We start from the raw sequence: 17,507 nt of genomic DNA on the forward strand, positions 1-17,507 counted from the left end.
ACGATGTGTGTACGCTCCGGACGGGATCCCATTGCAAATAAGGCATTGTTCCACAACGCAAAACTACGGCCGTAGTTTTGCGGCGAGAGCTACGGCCGTAGTTTTACGTTGTGTGAACATAGCCTAATAATGTAATGTTTGAGCTAAAAAAAAAATCAGATAAAAATAATCTCTATCAGATAAAAAAGTCTATCAGATAAAATTAATGATAAAGTGCTGGGACAAAAACTGCAACTTTCACATGGATTAATGAGAAAATAGACGTATAGACTGCACAAAAATTGGAGTTCTCTATTTTCAATAGCAAATTTCCATCCGAATTGAAAAGGTATTGAATCTGTATTTTTTTGCTGATGCTCAAAAATTTTAATCCCATAAGGTTCTATTGGTGTGTCTATGGAGGAATTTCAGTCCACACTAGGACTAGGTAAGGATCATGGCCCTGCAGACAACTATGGATGTGTGAATGAGGCCATTGAAATACATTGATCTTATTTTCTCTTCGCAATTGCAGATGTGTGAATAGGGTCTAAAAGGGGGATTTATCAAACATGGTGTGAAGTGAAACTGGCTCAGTTGCCCCTAGCAACCAATCAGATTCGACCTTTCATTTCTGACAGATTCTTTTATAAATGAAAGGTGGAATCTGATTGGTTGCTAGGGGCAACTAAGCCAATTCTGCTTTACACCATGTTTGATAAATCTCCCCCTAAGTCTTTCCTTTATATTCCCAATTGCTTTTAAATCCACTTTTATGGGCACATTCACTCGTTCCGCAAGATATTTAAATTTATACAGTTATTTTTATTCCCCTGGCTGTACCTATGCAGTTTGCTATGAGGCTTTGGAGAGAGGAGGCCCAGCTTGGTTGAAACTAATAAACACTAACTTTGTTGTGGTGCAAAATCAGATGTCATAACAAGAGGCCTATAAGGTCCTGTTTATTCTAGGTATGCCAGTGGCCAGTGCTATTTGCTACCACCTGTTACTGACTGTTGTATTTGTTTGTGGTCCCTCCAGGGCCGGATTAAGGTTGGTGGAGGCCCTGGGCAACAATTTTGTTGCCCCCCCCCATTTTCTTCCCCCACAAATAAACCATACAGCAATCTATACAGGTGGTTGATTACTGTAGCAGACTTAGCACCTACCCCTCCTCACTCCTGGCTGTATGGCTCAGCATCCTCCTCTGTTCTGCATATGGTGGTCCCTAGAGGCTGCAGTCCAGAGGAAGATGCCAGGCCCTAGAGACAGGATGGGGGAGGGGTGAGCATCGAGGTGTGTTCCCACTTAATTCAATGTGAGAACACAGCACTTAAGTACTTTCTGTGCTCTCTTGCCCACTGTGTTAGCCACCACAGCTAGCATATGCAGTTGTAAATCGCAGGCAGAACCTGGACTTGCAAGTCTAGGTCCCATCTTCAGTTCCCAACCATATAAACTACCTGAAGCAGTAAGGAGTACCCAGAAAGTACTTAAAGGCTATGTATAATCTATAGCGGATATGGTACATGTGAATATACCCTAAGGATCATGGCATATATAGCTGCACACAGGCTACATGTCATATGCTGCACACAGCTTATATATACACCATATGCTGCACACAGGCTACATGTCATATGCTGCACACAGGCTATATACAGTATCATCCACTGCACACAGACTATATACAGTATATACCATATGCTGCACACAGGCTAAATATCATAGGCTGCACACAGGCTACATGTCATATGCTGCACACAAGCTATATATACCATATGCTGCACACAGGCTAAATATCATATGCTGCACACAGGCTATATATCATACACTGCACACAGGCTATATGTCATATGCTGCACACAGGCTATATATCATAGGCTGCCCACAGGCTATATACCATGCACTGCACACAGGCTATATATCAGAGGCTGCACACAGGCTATATATCATAGACTGCACACAGGCTATATATATATCATACACTGCACACAGGCTACATGTCATATACCCCTGCTCTGATATATGCCCCCATAGTATATACACCCCTGCTCTGATATATATGCCCCTATAGTATATGCCCCCTGCTCTGATATATGCCCCTATAGTATATACCCCGGCTCTGATATATGCCCCTATAGTATATACCCCGGCTCTGATATATGCCCCCATAGAATATGCCCCCTGCTCTGATATATTCCCCATAAAGTATAAACCCCTGCTCTGATATATGCCCCTATAGTATATATCCCTGCTGATATATGCCCCCATAGTATATACCCCTGCTCTGATATATGCCCCAATAGTATATACCCCTGCTCTGACATATGCCCGTATAGTATATACCCCTGCTCTGATGTGCCAATACAAAACAAAACCTCTTACTCACCTGATCTGGGCAGATGACAGGTCTCTCTTCTGGCTCTTCTCTGTTCCTTTAGCCTGTCAGCCACTGTGACAGATCCTCCAGCATGCTCCATGATGTCACATCCCTGCTGCAGAGATCAGGTTTCCTTGCTGAGGTCCCACGCTGTCCTCTCCTCAGTGGGGGGGGAGGGGCGAGGGGGGAGTGAGGACCGTCGCAGGAGAAAGGCACCCGGAAGCTTGACAGGAAGAATCCATTCAAAAACCCACCAGGGGGGTGTCTGAGCCTGCCGGGAGGGAGATGCTTACACAGGTTTAACCCTACACCTCCCTCCCTCCCTCCCTGGACAGCATGCAGTGTGGCCAGTGCTGTGTCCAGGCAGGGTTTCCACATGCTTTTTGTGCGTGGGACTGGCTCCCAGACACCACTCCAGGGTTTGGGCTGGTGGAGGCCCCCTAGTGGTGGAGGCCCCTAGACACGTGCCCCTGGTGCCCTCCCTTTAATCCGGCCCTGGGTCCCTCTCTTCTTAATATGCATCGCTAACCATGGTAAGTTATTGACCCTGTTATTGTTTGTGTCCACCTGCGCTACATTTGGCATCTGTCTTCCTCTGTTCTGACCCCAGCTAGTTTTTTTGACCATGTATTTGTCTTTAAAGCGAATGTACCATCAGTGCAAAAAGGACCGTGGCACCGGCTTCCCCAAACCGACGCCGTTCTTTCCATGTGCAAAGCTTAAAGCGAATGCACTGATGGTACGTTCACTTTAAGGCCTACTGTCCTGTACTTGCTGTTCAGTAGTTGACTACAAAAACTCCCCCTGAGACTAAGCAACTGCCTTCAGCTTTACAGTTCCCTTAAAGTGTTATATAAGGGGGGGGGGGGGGGGTGTTGGGGAATCACTAAAAAACACCATCTGAAATCCTGATGCCAAGAGACCATAGACAAAGTTAAAGAAAGAGGAGTGCTACAGGTGATGGATACAGTCTGGTACAGTTCTTTTCCATACCTTATTTTTTTTTGCATATATTTTACTATAGGAGAACTGTGACCTGATGCAACAATTTCTGTTGCTGGAAGCAGAACACACAGTGGTTAAAGGGGTTTTCCAGGCAAAACATGCTAATGAACTATTCACCAGATAGCTCATCAGTAACTGATCGATGGGATACCGACACCAGGCACCTGCATCGTTCAGCTGCTTAGGATGTTATCACAGCCACCCAGGCTCTCGTTGGCAGCTGCGTCTTCCTACAGAAGTATACAAGCCCTCACAATGCTTAAAGGAATATTCAGTGGCATACCCTTTATATGATTCAACCATTTCTCTTCAGAATACCCCTTGAAAAAAAATACATGTGTTACACACAGACATGTTTTTAGGCCTTCATTCAATTTTGTAAACTCTTGGTCCTATATCTTCAGTATGTTGGCACAGGGAGACTGGTTTGTGCTGTAAAAAGTGGCTGATCTACCAACCTGGTCACTCCTCTCATCCAGCAAATACTATCACACAAGGTCCGTTTTTCTATTTCTTCATAGATTATAGTTATCATCCACTATATTATCTTACATAGTATGAGCACAGGGGCGTAGCTAATGTTCCTTGGGCCCTGGTGCAAGAGTTCAACTTGGGCCCCCCCTTCCTCGCCCAAGCGATGCAATAGATAGATAGATAGATAGATAGATAGATAGATAGATAGGAGATAGATAGAGACCAATATTACCAATCATACCAGTATATAGGAAATATTATAACCATACATATTACCGCCACAGTGTTACTGTCCAAATTCTGTTTCCTGAGACCAATATTACCAATAATACCAGTATACAAGGAAAAATATTACCACCACAACCAGCACCACCATATTGTTACTGACCTAATCCAGTATACAGATTACTATCACTTCATACAGTTACAAAGAGGTAGCCCCACCTCCACACAGGGTCTATAAACCATATACATTACAATGCAGTTATATCAAGTGACTCACAGGGGACGTCTTCTCTGATCAGAGTTGTTTCCTTTTCATCTTCTTCTCCATCTGTCCTGGGCCGTTATGAGAACTTCTCCGAGCCACGAATCCACAGAATCTGCCAGACAGACATTTTAGGCTCCACACTCTGGCACCATCCTCATCTCTCTACAAACTGCACATCTGTATTGGCCCCTTTACACCCTCTTTCAGTAGGTAGGCTGACTCTATGTGATCCCCCCTTATAGTAAATGCCCCCCTCTGTGTAGCTGGCCCCTTGCTGAGTCTTCCATATAGATGGCCCCATGTGCATCTCCTTGAGAGCCCCTCTCTGTGCAGCCCCCCTATAGTAGATGCCCCCCATGTAGTCCCCCTTATAGATTGTGCCCTCTGTGTATCCTCTATAGTATACGCCCCCCTTTGTGTAGTCCCCCTTACAGATGCCTCCCCTCTGTGTTGTGTCCCTTACAGATTGCCCATTTCTGTGTATTCCATCTTATAGATGGCCCCCTCTGTGTAGTCCTCCTTACAGATGCCCCCTGAGTTGCCCTCCTCTGCCCCCCTTTTAGATGCCCCCATGTGTTATTCCCCTTATAGAACCCCCCCTTATAGATGGCCCCCTTATGTTCCTACCCATTATAGATGGCCCCCTCATGTTGCTCCCCCTCCCTTATAGATGCCCCCCGTGTTGTCCCCTTAAAGATGGCCCCCATAAGTTGCTACCTAATATAGATGGCCTCCTCATTTTGCCCCCTCCCATATAGATGCCCCCCTGTGTTGTCCCCCTTAGGGAAGGCCCCCTTATGTTGCCCCCCCTTGTAGACGGCCCACTTATGTTGCTCCCCCTCCCTTAGATGGCCCCCTGTGTTGCCCCCCTTGTAGATGCCCCTCCCCCTGTGTTGTACCCACTTATAGATGGCCCCTCTGTGTTGCCCCCTTATACATGCCCCCCCTTATAGATGGCCCCTGTGTTGTCCCCATTGTTGCCCCCCATGTAAATGCCCCCTTATACATGCCCCCCGTGTTGTCCTCTTATACATTCCCCCCTGTAGATGCCCCCACTGTGTTGTCCCCTATACATGCCCCCCTTATACATTGCCCCTGTATTATCCTCTTATATTTGCCAATCGCAAAGCAGATAAAAACAAAGAAAAAAAAACCCAACTCACCTAACACCTCGCTCCTCCGTGGCAGCTCGCTTCTCATCTATTCTTCTGTGGTGTTGGACGGGCCCCGGGTGATGCTCAGCTCCCTGGGGGTGTCCCTGGGATTCCCGGGCAGAACACGCGCCAGGGAGCTGTGTGCACTGGGGATGTTACTTTCAGGTCAGGGAGCGTACCCTGACCCGGAGTAACAGTCTCAGCGCACACAGCTCCCTGGCGCGTGTTCTGCCCGGGAATCCCGGGGACACCCCCAGGAAGCTGAGCATCACCCGGGGCCCGTCCAACTGACTCTTGTGACCGCAAGCAAATCACAAGAGTGATCAATCAATACGACGGGAACCTGAGGGCGGCCGGTGGCAGGGGATAGGTTGTGGTGCGCGGGCCCCCCTCGACGCCGGCTACGCCACTGTATGAGCAGTGGATTATGTTAGTGCTATTAAAAACCCCAGATATTATCATTGCACAATAGTTATACGCTTCTAAAAGCGCTAAGAGATACAGGTCTCTGCAGTCTCAACTAAGATCTGGGCTCATATCATACAATATTAAATGGATTGGAGTAACCATTGTTATCCAAGGTTAAGCAAACATAAGGGATAGAATTTTTTCTTTAGTCATTTTAGGCCGTAACTCTCACATTCCAAGAGCAGTAACATATATTTCGTTTGACAAAGCCAAAGGAGGGTAACCTTTACAAAGACATCCTTTTGGGGGGTTTATATACTTTAAAGAGTCATTATCATTAAAAATAAGTTTTGATATGTTATCAGACATGTTAAAAGTTGTTGATCACAGCGAGTCTCACTGCTGTGATCAGGAGATATAACCAGGGAGAGAGCACAGCAGCAGCACCATCCAGGCCCGGACTGGTAATCTGGCAAGCCGGGCAAATGCCCGCTGGACTGGCCAGATTACCAGTCCGTGGGCCGCCCGGGCTGCATAAAAAAAAAAAAAATCACCGCCGCGGCCCGTTTCTCTTTCCTGTCCGCTTCTGCCCGCTCCGGTCACTGCAGCCCGCTCTGTCCGCCTCCTGTCACCGGATCACAGCCTCTGCCCGCTCCGGTCACTGCAGCCCGCTCGGCCCGCCCCTGACGTGCTCCGCTAATCCAATCAACGTGGAGCAGCGTGTGGCCGCTGAGGCCGGCCGTGGAACGCGCGTTTCGTGCACCGCAGCGGCCCCACGCTGCTCCACGTTGATTGGATTAGTGCACGTCAGGGGCGGGCCGAGAGGGCTGCAGTGACCGGAGCGGGCAGAGGCTGTGATCCGGTGACAGGAGGCGGACCGAGCGGGCAGCGGTGACTGGAGCGGGCAGAGGTGGGCTGCGGTGACCGGAGGGGGCAGAGGCGGGCTCCGGTGACAGGAGGCCACAGGAGCGAGCTGCGGTGATAGGAGGTAACAGGAGCGGGCTGCAGTGACCGGGGGCCATCTATAAAGGAGGGGGGAGAAGAGAGAGGGGGCCATCTATAAAGGAGGGGGGAGAAGAGAGAGGGGGGACATCTATAAAGGAGGGGGGAGAAGAGAGAAGGGGCACATCTATAAAGGAGGGGGGAGAAGAGAGAGGGGGGACATGATGTCCCCCCTCTCTCTTCTCCCCCCTCCTTTATAGATGTTCCCCCTCTCTCTTCTCCCCCCTCCTTTATAGATGTCCCCCCTCCTTTATAGATGTCCCGGACATCTATAAAGGAGGGGGGACATCTATAAAGGAGGGGGGAGAAGAGAGAGAGGGGGCCATCTATAAAGGAGGGGGGAGAAGAGAGAGGGGGGACATCTATAAAGGAGGGGGGAGAAGACATAGGGGGGACATCTATAAAGGAGGGGGGAGAAGACATAGGGGGGACATCTATAAAGGAGGGGGGAGAAGAGAGAGGGGGGACATCTATAAAGGAGGGGGGAGAAGAGAGAGGGGGGACATCTATAAAGGAGGGGGGAGAAGAGAGAGGGGGGACATCTATAAAGGAGGGGGGAGAAGAGAGAGGGGGGACATCTATAAAGGAGGGGGGAGAAGAGAGAGGGGGCCATCTATAAAGGAGGGGGGAGAAGAGAGAAGGGGGACATCTATAAAGGAGGGGGGAGAAGAGAGAGGGGGGACATCTATAAAGGAGGGGAGAGAAGAGAGAGGGGGCCATCTATAAAGGAGGGGGGAGAAGAGAGAGGGGGGACATCTATAACAGAGGGGGCCATCTATAAGGGAGGGGGAGAAGAGAGGGGGCCATCTATAAGGGAGGGGGAGAAGAGAGGGGGCCATCTATAAGGGAGGGGGAGAAGAGACTGTATGAGGTGATAGTGATATGTGTACAGTGGAAGTTATTTAGTAGCAGCGGTGGTGTTAGTCAGTATGTGATGGTATTAGTCAGTATGCGGTGGTATTAGTCAGTGTGCGGTGGTATTAGTCAGTGTGCGGTGGTATTAGTCAGTGTGTGGTGGTATTAGTCAGTATGTGTTGGTGGTGTTAAACTGAGCACAGTGACCAGGCCAGAAGCAGTCTGTCTCTGTACACTGTGTAGTGGTGATGACCTGTAACTGCAGCTCAGCTACACAGTACAGAGACAGAAGCTTCTGACCCCATTTACTGTGTTATTATCTGTAATTCCAGTCATGACCGTGATGATACAACATGTAGCCGTGCTGCGCTCACAACATCCTTTCATAACCTATCACCGCACGGCGAGTGGGCCTGTGTGCTCTGAAATGCCAGGGCTGATTTTTAGTCCCAGTCCGGCCCTGGCACCATCCACTCCTGGATCTCCGTAACAGTCAATTCTGAGAATGTAAGTCGATGAGGCTACATTGTTGGAATTAGTGGCCGACCAGGGAGAGAGCACGACAGCAATGCAATCTACTCCCTGGCCGGCCACTAATTCCAACAATGTAGCCTCATCGACTTACATTTTCAGAATTGACTGTTACAGAGATACAGGAGTGGATGGTGCTGCTACCGTCTATATCTCCTGATCACAGCAGTGAGACCCACTGTGATCAATAACTATTAAAATGCCTGATGACATGTCAAAAGTCATTTTAATGACAGGTGCTCCTTAATAATTAGCTTTATTAACTTTTATAAAATGTGTCATCAAGTAATGCCGATAGGAAAAGGATGACCTTAGTGACCTCCTTAAAAAGTTTATTGCCAGTCATTATGGGGTTAAAGGGGTTACGCAGAGAGCAGAAAAGGTCCTATCTCTTCTGCTCTTCTACGCTCCACTTCCTCCCTCTGACTGTCTCTGGTGATAACTTCCTAGACGAGGGGAGGGGGAAGCATGTTGCGGGCATTGCGTACTGCAAAACCACGCTTAGGGTCCTATTACACTGAGCGATTTTTAACGATAAACGACTATCGATCGCAAATGAGATTGTTTATCGTTAACCTGAAATCGCTCACCATATTACACAGAGCGATAATCGTTAGTTACGATCGTTACTATGATCGTTTATTCCTTCTGATCCCAGAAAAACAATGAACAATGTGCAATTACACTGAACGGTTAGTGAACAAATGCGGAACTTGAGCGAACGAACGTGGAATTAGGGTACAAACCCACACACCGTATACGCAGCAGATACGCAACAAATAAGCAGCAGATTTGATGGTGCAGATTTGATGCTGTGTTCAGTTATTTAGATCTAATCTGCTGCGTATTTGCTGCGTATCTCAGCAGTAAATACGCTGCGTATACGGTGTGTGGGTTTATACCCTTACAGCGAACGATTAGCGAACAATTAACGATAGCGATCTAAATCAACAATCAACAAGATACAAACGCTTTTTCGATCGTTGCCTGCAATTACACAGAACGATTACCGTTTAAATTCGAACGATTTAAAGGACAACTCCGGCAAAAATTTTTTTTGCTTATTTAACACACATTACAAAGTTATATAACTTTGTAATGTGGTTAAATACCCGGTCTGGCCCCCTTCCCCCACTTTCCGACCCCCCACCCCGGAAGTTAAAGAATGTATACATTACCTATTACGGTCGTCACGGTCCTCTTCTCCCGGGCGGCATCTGGTGACGGGTGACGTCAGAGCTGGGGGCGGTCCGGGTCTTCTTCCTCTTCGGTGTCTCCATTGAGAGTGAATGGGAGAGAAAAGGCTGCTGGTGCACATGCGCACCAGCAGCCTTTTCAATGGCTGGAGCGCATCACATGGCTTCCAGCTTGCTCAGCCCTGATTGGCTGAGCTTGCTGGAAGCCATGTGATGCGCTCCAGCCAATGAAAAGGCTGCCGGTGCGCAAGCGCACTGGCAGCCTTTTCTCTCTCATGGACCCGGAAGCAAGAGACATCGCTGGACGGCGGACGCAGGTGACGGTGAGGCGGACGGCGGGCGAATGGAGTGGCGATCGTCACTGGAGGGATGGTGAGTATGGTGTCTGTGTGTGTCTGTGTTTTTTTTTGGGGGGGGGTCCCGCGGGAGTTGTCCTTTAACGATTTTTAACACGCTAATAGTAATAGGGCCCTTACTTGCAAAATTGAACAGCTGCTTGATGTCTCCATTAGTAACATCACTAACATTGGGCAACTTTTGATCATTGCCTGAACATGCTCCCACCCCCCTCGTCTCAGAAGTTATCACAGGAGACAGTAAGAGGGTGGAAGTGGAGCGCCGGAGAGCAAAGAAGGTATGACCTTTTCTGTTGTGCAGATATCCTCTTTAGGTTACAAACCCACTTGGCGGGTCTGCAGCGAGTCTGCATGCTGCGTTTTTGCAGCGAGACTCGCTGCAGATCCCAGCCCTATACTTTCAATGGCAGACAAACACGCAGCAGGGATGTACATCCCTGCTGCGAGTTTGTCTGCAGCCCACCCCATTAACCCCCCGGCCGCCGGAGCTGATACTTCACCTGATCCCGGCTCCGGCGGTTCCCGATGTCTTCAGCAAGCCGGAGCGGGGACCAGGTGAAGTATATGCTCCAGCCAGCAGCCCGCAGCCCCGGCCGCCCGATCGCCCTCCCGCAGCCCCGATCGCCCCCCCGCAGCCCCGATCGCCCCCCCCCGCAGCCCCGATCGCCCCCCCCCGCAGCCCCGGCCGCCCGATCGCCCCACCCGCAGCCCCGGCCGCCCGATCGCCCCCCCGGCCGCCCGATCGCAGCCCCAGCCGCCCGATCGCCCCCCCGCAGCCCCGGCCGCCCGATCGCCCCCCCGCAGCCCCGGCCGCCCGATCGCCCCCCCGCAGCACCGATTGCACGCCCCCCCGCAGCACCGATCGCACGCCCCCCTGATCGAGCGGCCGGGGCTGCAGGGGGGTGTGTAAGCGATCGGTGCTGCGGGGGGGCGTGCGATCGGTGCTGCGGTGGTGCGTGCGATCGTTGCTGCGGTGGGGCGTGCGATCGGTGCTACGGGGGGGGGGGGGGGCGATCGGGCGGCCGGGGGGGCGATCGGGCGGCCGGGGCTGCGGGGGGGCGATCGGGCGGCCGGGGCTGCGGGCGGCTGGAGCATATACTTCACCTGGTCCCCGCTCCGGCTTGCTGAAGACATCGGGAACCGCCGGAGCCGGGATCAGGTGAAGTATCAGCTCCGGCGGCCGGGGGGTTAATGGGGAGGGCTGCAGACAAACTCGCAGCAGGGATGTACATCCCTGCTGCGTGTTTGTCTGCCATTAAAAGTATAGGGCCGGGATCTGCAGCGAGTCTCGCTGCAAAAACGCAGCATGGAGACTCGCTGCAGACCCGCCAAGTGGGTTTGTAACCTTAAGAAGAATGGCCACATATAGCTGGTTACTGCCACCAGTTAATAAAGAAAAACTCCACTGTCATACCTTACTTATAACATGCCTCACTTTAGATCTATATAAAAATCTGAATAACTTTCTACTTTTCTTCACTATTGCTTTTAAAATTTACAAAGTTTTATTGTCTCTTCAGACAATGTTAAACTCAAAATACTGCTGGACTCTGGGAACATAACAGCAGGTTAAAGTCTTCTTTAAGGGCACAGACTGCCTTAAAAAAAAGTTATACTTACCTGCCACGCCACTCCACTGCTGCTATTCTAATGGTGCAGAGTCTCTGCTTTTTGTTACACCTCTCAACATAAAGGAACTGCCTGCTCAGCCAATCAGTGACTTCCTGTGTCTAAAGACATGAAACCAGAAGTGCTGATCAGTGGAGACCAGGCAGCATTGCAGTGGCAGTGGTGAAGGATTGGCCAGGTGAGTATAACTTATGTATTATGAAAAAGCATTTTTTTCTAATGCTTGACAACTGGCCCCTTAAAATAATAATATTCTAACAGTCTAGGGCACAGCTGTCAAACTCATGGCCTTCTGGCTGTTGCAAAATTAAAGTTCCCATCATGCCTGGCCTTTGAAAGCTAAGCTTTGGCTGGCCAGGCATGATGGCAATTATAGTTTTGCAACAGCTGGAAGTTGGACACCCCCGGTCTACGGGATGTATGCAGCTCTTAAGCCCCCTCTAAAGCTTGGTAAAGACATCCAGAGTGTAATCATTTAACCCTTTAGTTTAGATCAGGCACATGAAGTTCTGATCACTATTCAGGTATATTAGGATACATATCCCCCTGAGGATAGGCTATCAATAAAACCCTTTTACATTATGAAATCACTACTTGCACTGAAACTTACATATACCTTTCTTCTATATCTTATCCAACAGTACAGTACAAGAACTTTTCTACAGTAATGTCAACAGGACCACTTAGATCTCATGAATATTTGATGGCCCTGGTAAACAGCATTGGCTTTTTGAGTAAATGACCTTGATTTGGTTAATTAAATGACAGAATGGAGCTGGATGTTAATGAATGTTTCTAAACTGAGACAACAGCCACTTCATTCAATTGTTTTCGTTCATACTCCTTTCCTTAGCCAGAGATAATATAAGCAGATTTCTATTTCAACCATACTTAAAGAGACTCTGTCAGCAGGCCTAGGCCGTCCTATCTCAGGGTAGCATAAAGTAGTGACAGTGAAGCTGAACAGAATGATGTATCACTTACAATATTCTGTGCAGCTGATTCGGAGATATCCTCCTGAATAACATGGACAATAAGAAGTCCTTATAAGAAGCAGAAAACCCCGCCCACCAGCTGCTGATTGGCAGTTATCTTTCTGCTGTGTATAGGCAGTCAACTGTCAATCAGCAGCTGGAGGTCGGGGGGAAGGGTGTGGCAAAAATTCTATTCTCCTGCATATTAGGAGAACAGAAGAACAGAATAAAATGATGTAAGTAATACACTGACCTGTTCAGCATTCATATCACTAATTTAAGTTGCCCTCATTAAAGGCTTCATAAACATAGTCACAGATTCCCTTTAAAGAGTTCTACAGTTAAACTCACATGAACAACCCAAACCTATTTAAAAGGTGCCCGAATGAGAAGTTCATTGAAATCACTGGTTCATCTCTGTGTCACTGACCTATGCTCCTGGTGTGGAGATACATAAAGATGACTGAGCAGGAGACTGCCCTTTCATTGTATCCTTATACACTATTAACCAGTTAGATAATAGAGACAATTCCTTTAATAATCAGAAAACTAGATTAATTACTAAAGTTCATGATATATAAAGCTCTCCGCATCATACTACATATCATGCAGATGAAGCAAGCATTAATCATGTTTTCTACAACTATATCCCAAAAAGTTTAGTCTTTGATGTGAAAGTAGACCTAACTTTACCATCCAATAATTGTGTATAAACCATCAAATCGTTATTAATGTATCTAGCATAACATCTCAGCCATTGCAAATATAGAACAATCCAGTATTACTGCTATATTACCTGTAAATATAAATAGTGTACCTGCAGTATACACCGCCTATTGATTGAGATGCGTGATCGCAGCTGCCTGTCATTATCCCTGGCTCTTGGCACAGTAATGTGTGCAGGGCTGATCACACTGAAGCAGCCCTGCACACATTAAGATCCCTTCATGCCAGGAATGTTTATATACATTCCTACTTCACAGGACATCTCCAGTAGGAGCGTATAAAGCTGTATGGCTGATGTGAAGGGGTTAATAAAGATTAGATTTTTATACACAATTATTAGATGGTAAATTAGGGCTTTTTGTGGCCACCTATGTAGTTAAGGAAATGATATCCTCCACCCAATGGTCTGCAATTTTTGTTTGTTTGCGAATACAGACACAGGCTCCTCCAAACTGACATGGGCTATGTTCACACAACGTCAAAAATAGAGAAAAGACGTCCGCTTTTGCAATTTAAAGTAATGTCTGTTTTTGTAGCAAATTAACCGACTGCAATGGCAATATATTGAAGTCAATGGAAAGATGGACGTCTAATGCGCACAATGTATTGAATATTGAATCAACGTGGATCCCAAATCCAAATTAGAGTAATGTATCAACAGCCGTCATTGCACTAAGGGGAGGCCAGGCTGCTAAATGATGTCCATTATTCAAGACTCAAGATAATAGATGTAATTTTAAATGGAGCAGAAAAAACGTTGTGTGAACATAGCCGTGTAACGTTTTAATAAAACCATCATACAGTGATTAAATGACAGTAGTGTACTATACAAAAACAATGACATTAAAGCACGTCTACTACTAGGAACACTATTGCTTTGTGTTTTTTAACATTAAAAGATCGTTGTCGGCACAGGGATGTTGGTGCCGTGGTCCTTTTTTTGAACCGCAGTCCAGTTACCGCGCATGTCGCTGGTTTATCCCCAAGCACTGGCCCAGTATGAAGCACTGCGGGTGGACCCGCTGGCCCAAGTGTGATCAAACCCTCTTCCCTCTGTAATGCGGCTTCACAGAGGGAAGGGAAGACGAGCCCCCAGTGCTTCATGCTGGGCTGGTGCACCGCCATCCCCGCACCGGCCTAGTCATATAAAAAGACACAAAGCTATGTGCCTAGTGGTACATTCGCTTTAAAAAGTTCTATACAGTGTCCAAATAGTCCTGCAGTAAATTGATAGAACAGTTTCAATAGTACAACTATCTTGTGTGTGAATATGTACCACTATTTTCATTTATTGCTGCCAATCAAAATCAAATAAAATCTGTATTCCCTTGTCCCTTTATAATACTTGACATTAATGCGATTTGATGTGCGAATGTAAGTGCTGCCCAACGGATGCCTAGCAGATCAGTGGATGGAATGGGGGTATCTGTTGTAGGCATACTGGCAAGGTTTGTACCTGTGGTTGGTTCACTAGGGGCAATTGTTGCTGAAATAGGGGCATCTTTAGCTATGGCAGGGCATCTGGGGGTATCTGTCACTGGCACTCTAGCGGACATTGGTGGATGACACTCTATGGAGCATTTGCATCCCTCACTTTGGAGGCGTGATTACAACACAAATATTTTCCAATAAGAGAATGTTTCCACCATGTTTTTACATCCTGTACGAATCTCCGTTTCCTCTTTATTTCAAGGTTAAAAAAAAAAGGAAGTACATTTTAAACAACAGGACACAACGTGATTCCTTTCCTGCTGTTTCCTGTTGCCATTGGAACCGGCATCATTTTTGTTTAGTGCTGTATTCTGTTTTTATTTGCCCCCACTCCAAAAAAACAAACAAGAAAAACACCCAAACAACAGGAAAATGTTACATGAAGGCTCCGTGCAAATGGAGCAAAAGTGTCGGAATGCCGCCAGCCTCCCTGTCATAATGACATTCTTAGGGAGGCTCACGTGCCTCCTCTCTCCGCGCTGAAGAGTGGACATGTTCATTCTTCAGCGCAGAGATAGAAGGCACGCAAGCCTTCCATAGACTGTGTAGGGATCTTCCCGGGGGATGGTGTGTTTGGACACAGTTCACAGCAGACTTGGATTAATAAAAGAGCAGCTTGGCGTTTATTTGCAGCATAAACCGTCCAGCAAACAGAAATACTGCAACACCGTGCTTTTCAGTATTCAACAAACAAAAACGTCTTGTCCGTCTGAGCGCTTACTAACAGGTTTCTTCACCTATCTGCCACTGTATAGCATGGCGTCTTTCACCTGGATACCGCAGGGTGTATATTAGCTCCAGCCGTGGCTGCGTTCACAGTTTCCACCAAACACACAGGCTGTTCACTCCTGGCTGAGAGCAACCATCTGCACACTCTGCAGAGCTTTTACCCTCTCAGGCTCATTAGAGCGCACCTGATGACAAAACCCAAACTGGATCAGGGGAGAGGGAATGACAGGTCCCCCTACCAAACCTACCTGCCATTCCATGTAAATCCAGGCCCGGCAACAATAAATAATAACTCAGCAGCATAACACTGCTGAGCAACAGATCCATCCTGGACTTACCATCTCACGCTGTGTAGTAACCTAGGTGAGATGTACACCCCCTCGATCACTTCTCCAGTGACATCTCTACAACTGTCATTATGACAGGAAGCCTGGCGGCATTCCATGGTGGAGAGTTCCGCCAAGGAATTCCGCCACTGTTGCTCTGTTTGTAAGAAGCACAAGAAGCTATAATTTCGTAGGCAGGTTTGGGCTATGTTCACAGAGTGAGTGATTTTTTTTACAAGAACGGCCTTTGTTACCGATTTTAATGACAGCTGTTCTTGTAAAAAAAACTGAAAAAACACTGTGTTGAATCCTATGGGAAACAGTGGGCGCTGTGCACACAATGTATTGCACAAAGGCCACTGTTCCCCTACGGCCGTGGAAATAATTAACTTATTTGACTCAATTATTTCAGAGCGGCAGACCGAGCAAGAGCCGTTGTTTACATTCTGTTCACACAATCTATGGCCGTTCTCCCGGCTGTACACTGAAGGTAAATGGTTAACTTAGTTATAGGCACACCCAACTGTGCCCACAATTCAAATAACCATTTGGTAATGTTCCTATGGCAGTATCAGCAGCAGGAACATGTAAAAATGTGGCTAATGCTGCGCTGTAATACAACGGCCGTTGTCCCAGAGGACAGAGTGTTGTATTGACCATAAAAGATTTTTCTAGAATTTTTCAAATAGTGTATTGTTAAAAATGACTAACACGGAACGATAATTCGCCCGATCGTACGATTAACGATTTTGAAGTAACGTTTTTTTTTATAACGATCAGCGTTTAGACAGAATGATATATTGTACGGAAAAATCGTTTTGCAATTGCTTAAGCCTATCTCGCACATAAGTAAAATTGGTGAACGACTATTTACACAGAACTATCTGCAAATTTTTTGCGAACGACGATTTAAGAACATGTTCAAAGATCAAAATGAACGATTATTCGCCCGTCGTTTGATCGTTCGCTGTGTTTACATGTACGATTATCGTTCGAAATTCGATCGTTATCTTTCAAATTCGCACGATAATCGTTCCGTGTAAACGCAGCATAAGGCTGGGTTCACACTACGTATATTTCAGTCAGTATTGTGGTCCTCATATTGCAACCAAAACCAGGAGTGGATTAAAAACACAGAAAGGATCTGTTCACACAATGTTGAAATTGAGTGGATGGCAGCCATATAACAGTAAATAACGGCCATTATTTCAATACAACGGCCGTTGTTTTAAAATAAAAGCAAATATTTGCCATTTGCCAAGTGGTGGCCATCCACTCAATTTTAACATTGTGTGAACAGATCCTTTCTGTGTTTTTAATCCACTCCTGGTAGAAAAAAAATCGAGCTGTGATTGGTTGCTGCGGGCAGTTTACACCAGGTGTATATCTACACCCTTTCATAAATCTCCCCCGAAATGTGACAGGAGGATCCCAGAAGGAGCATGACTGGTTAGAATGGGCAGTTTATTATTTTTTATGCAATCACAATAATATATATAAAAATATAAATTCCTACAGTACTCCTTTAGGGTATATTCACACGAACGGGCTCGCAGCGAGATTCTCGCTGCGAGCCCGGCAGGTCCTGGCAGTTCCCATACACTACATACTTGCTGCGGTCTAAACGACCGCAGCGAGTATGTAATTCTTCCGCCCTTAACCCCTTCTGCTCCCGGCCGGCTCCCCCGCTGTAAGCATACTTTACCTGTCCTTGCTGCATGGGTCCGGCGTCCTGCTCTCCCGTCCGGCCAATCAGTGGCTGCGGCTGGGCAACACACTAATTGGCCGGACGGGAGAGC

General features: G+C 47.3%; 2 protein-coding genes across 3 annotated transcripts in view; one reads left to right on the forward strand and one right to left on the reverse strand.

Moving 5' to 3' along the window:
* Window positions 1-17,507, forward strand: part of LOC138797738 (albumin-like) — a 467,413-nt gene that overhangs the window by 447,560 nt on the left and 2,346 nt on the right. The window contains exon 15 of one of the 2 annotated variants that reach the window (XM_069978321.1): window positions 6,495-6,506. The exons of the other annotated variant lie outside the window; for it this stretch is intronic. The gene's annotated coding sequence lies outside the window, so the exon portion shown is untranslated. Of the gene's footprint in view, window positions 1-6,494; window positions 6,507-17,507 lie in introns of those variants that run through there. 2 annotated transcript variants of the gene reach the window in all.
* The window catches only part of GPRIN3 (GPRIN family member 3), a 99,265-nt gene that overhangs the window by 57,164 nt on the left and 24,594 nt on the right, over window positions 1-17,507 (reverse strand). The window lies entirely within an intron of this gene.

This window comes from Dendropsophus ebraccatus, chromosome 7, assembly GCF_027789765.1.
Source record: "Dendropsophus ebraccatus isolate aDenEbr1 chromosome 7, aDenEbr1.pat, whole genome shotgun sequence".
NCBI classification, from domain to species: Eukaryota; Metazoa; Chordata; class Amphibia; order Anura; family Hylidae; genus Dendropsophus; species Dendropsophus ebraccatus.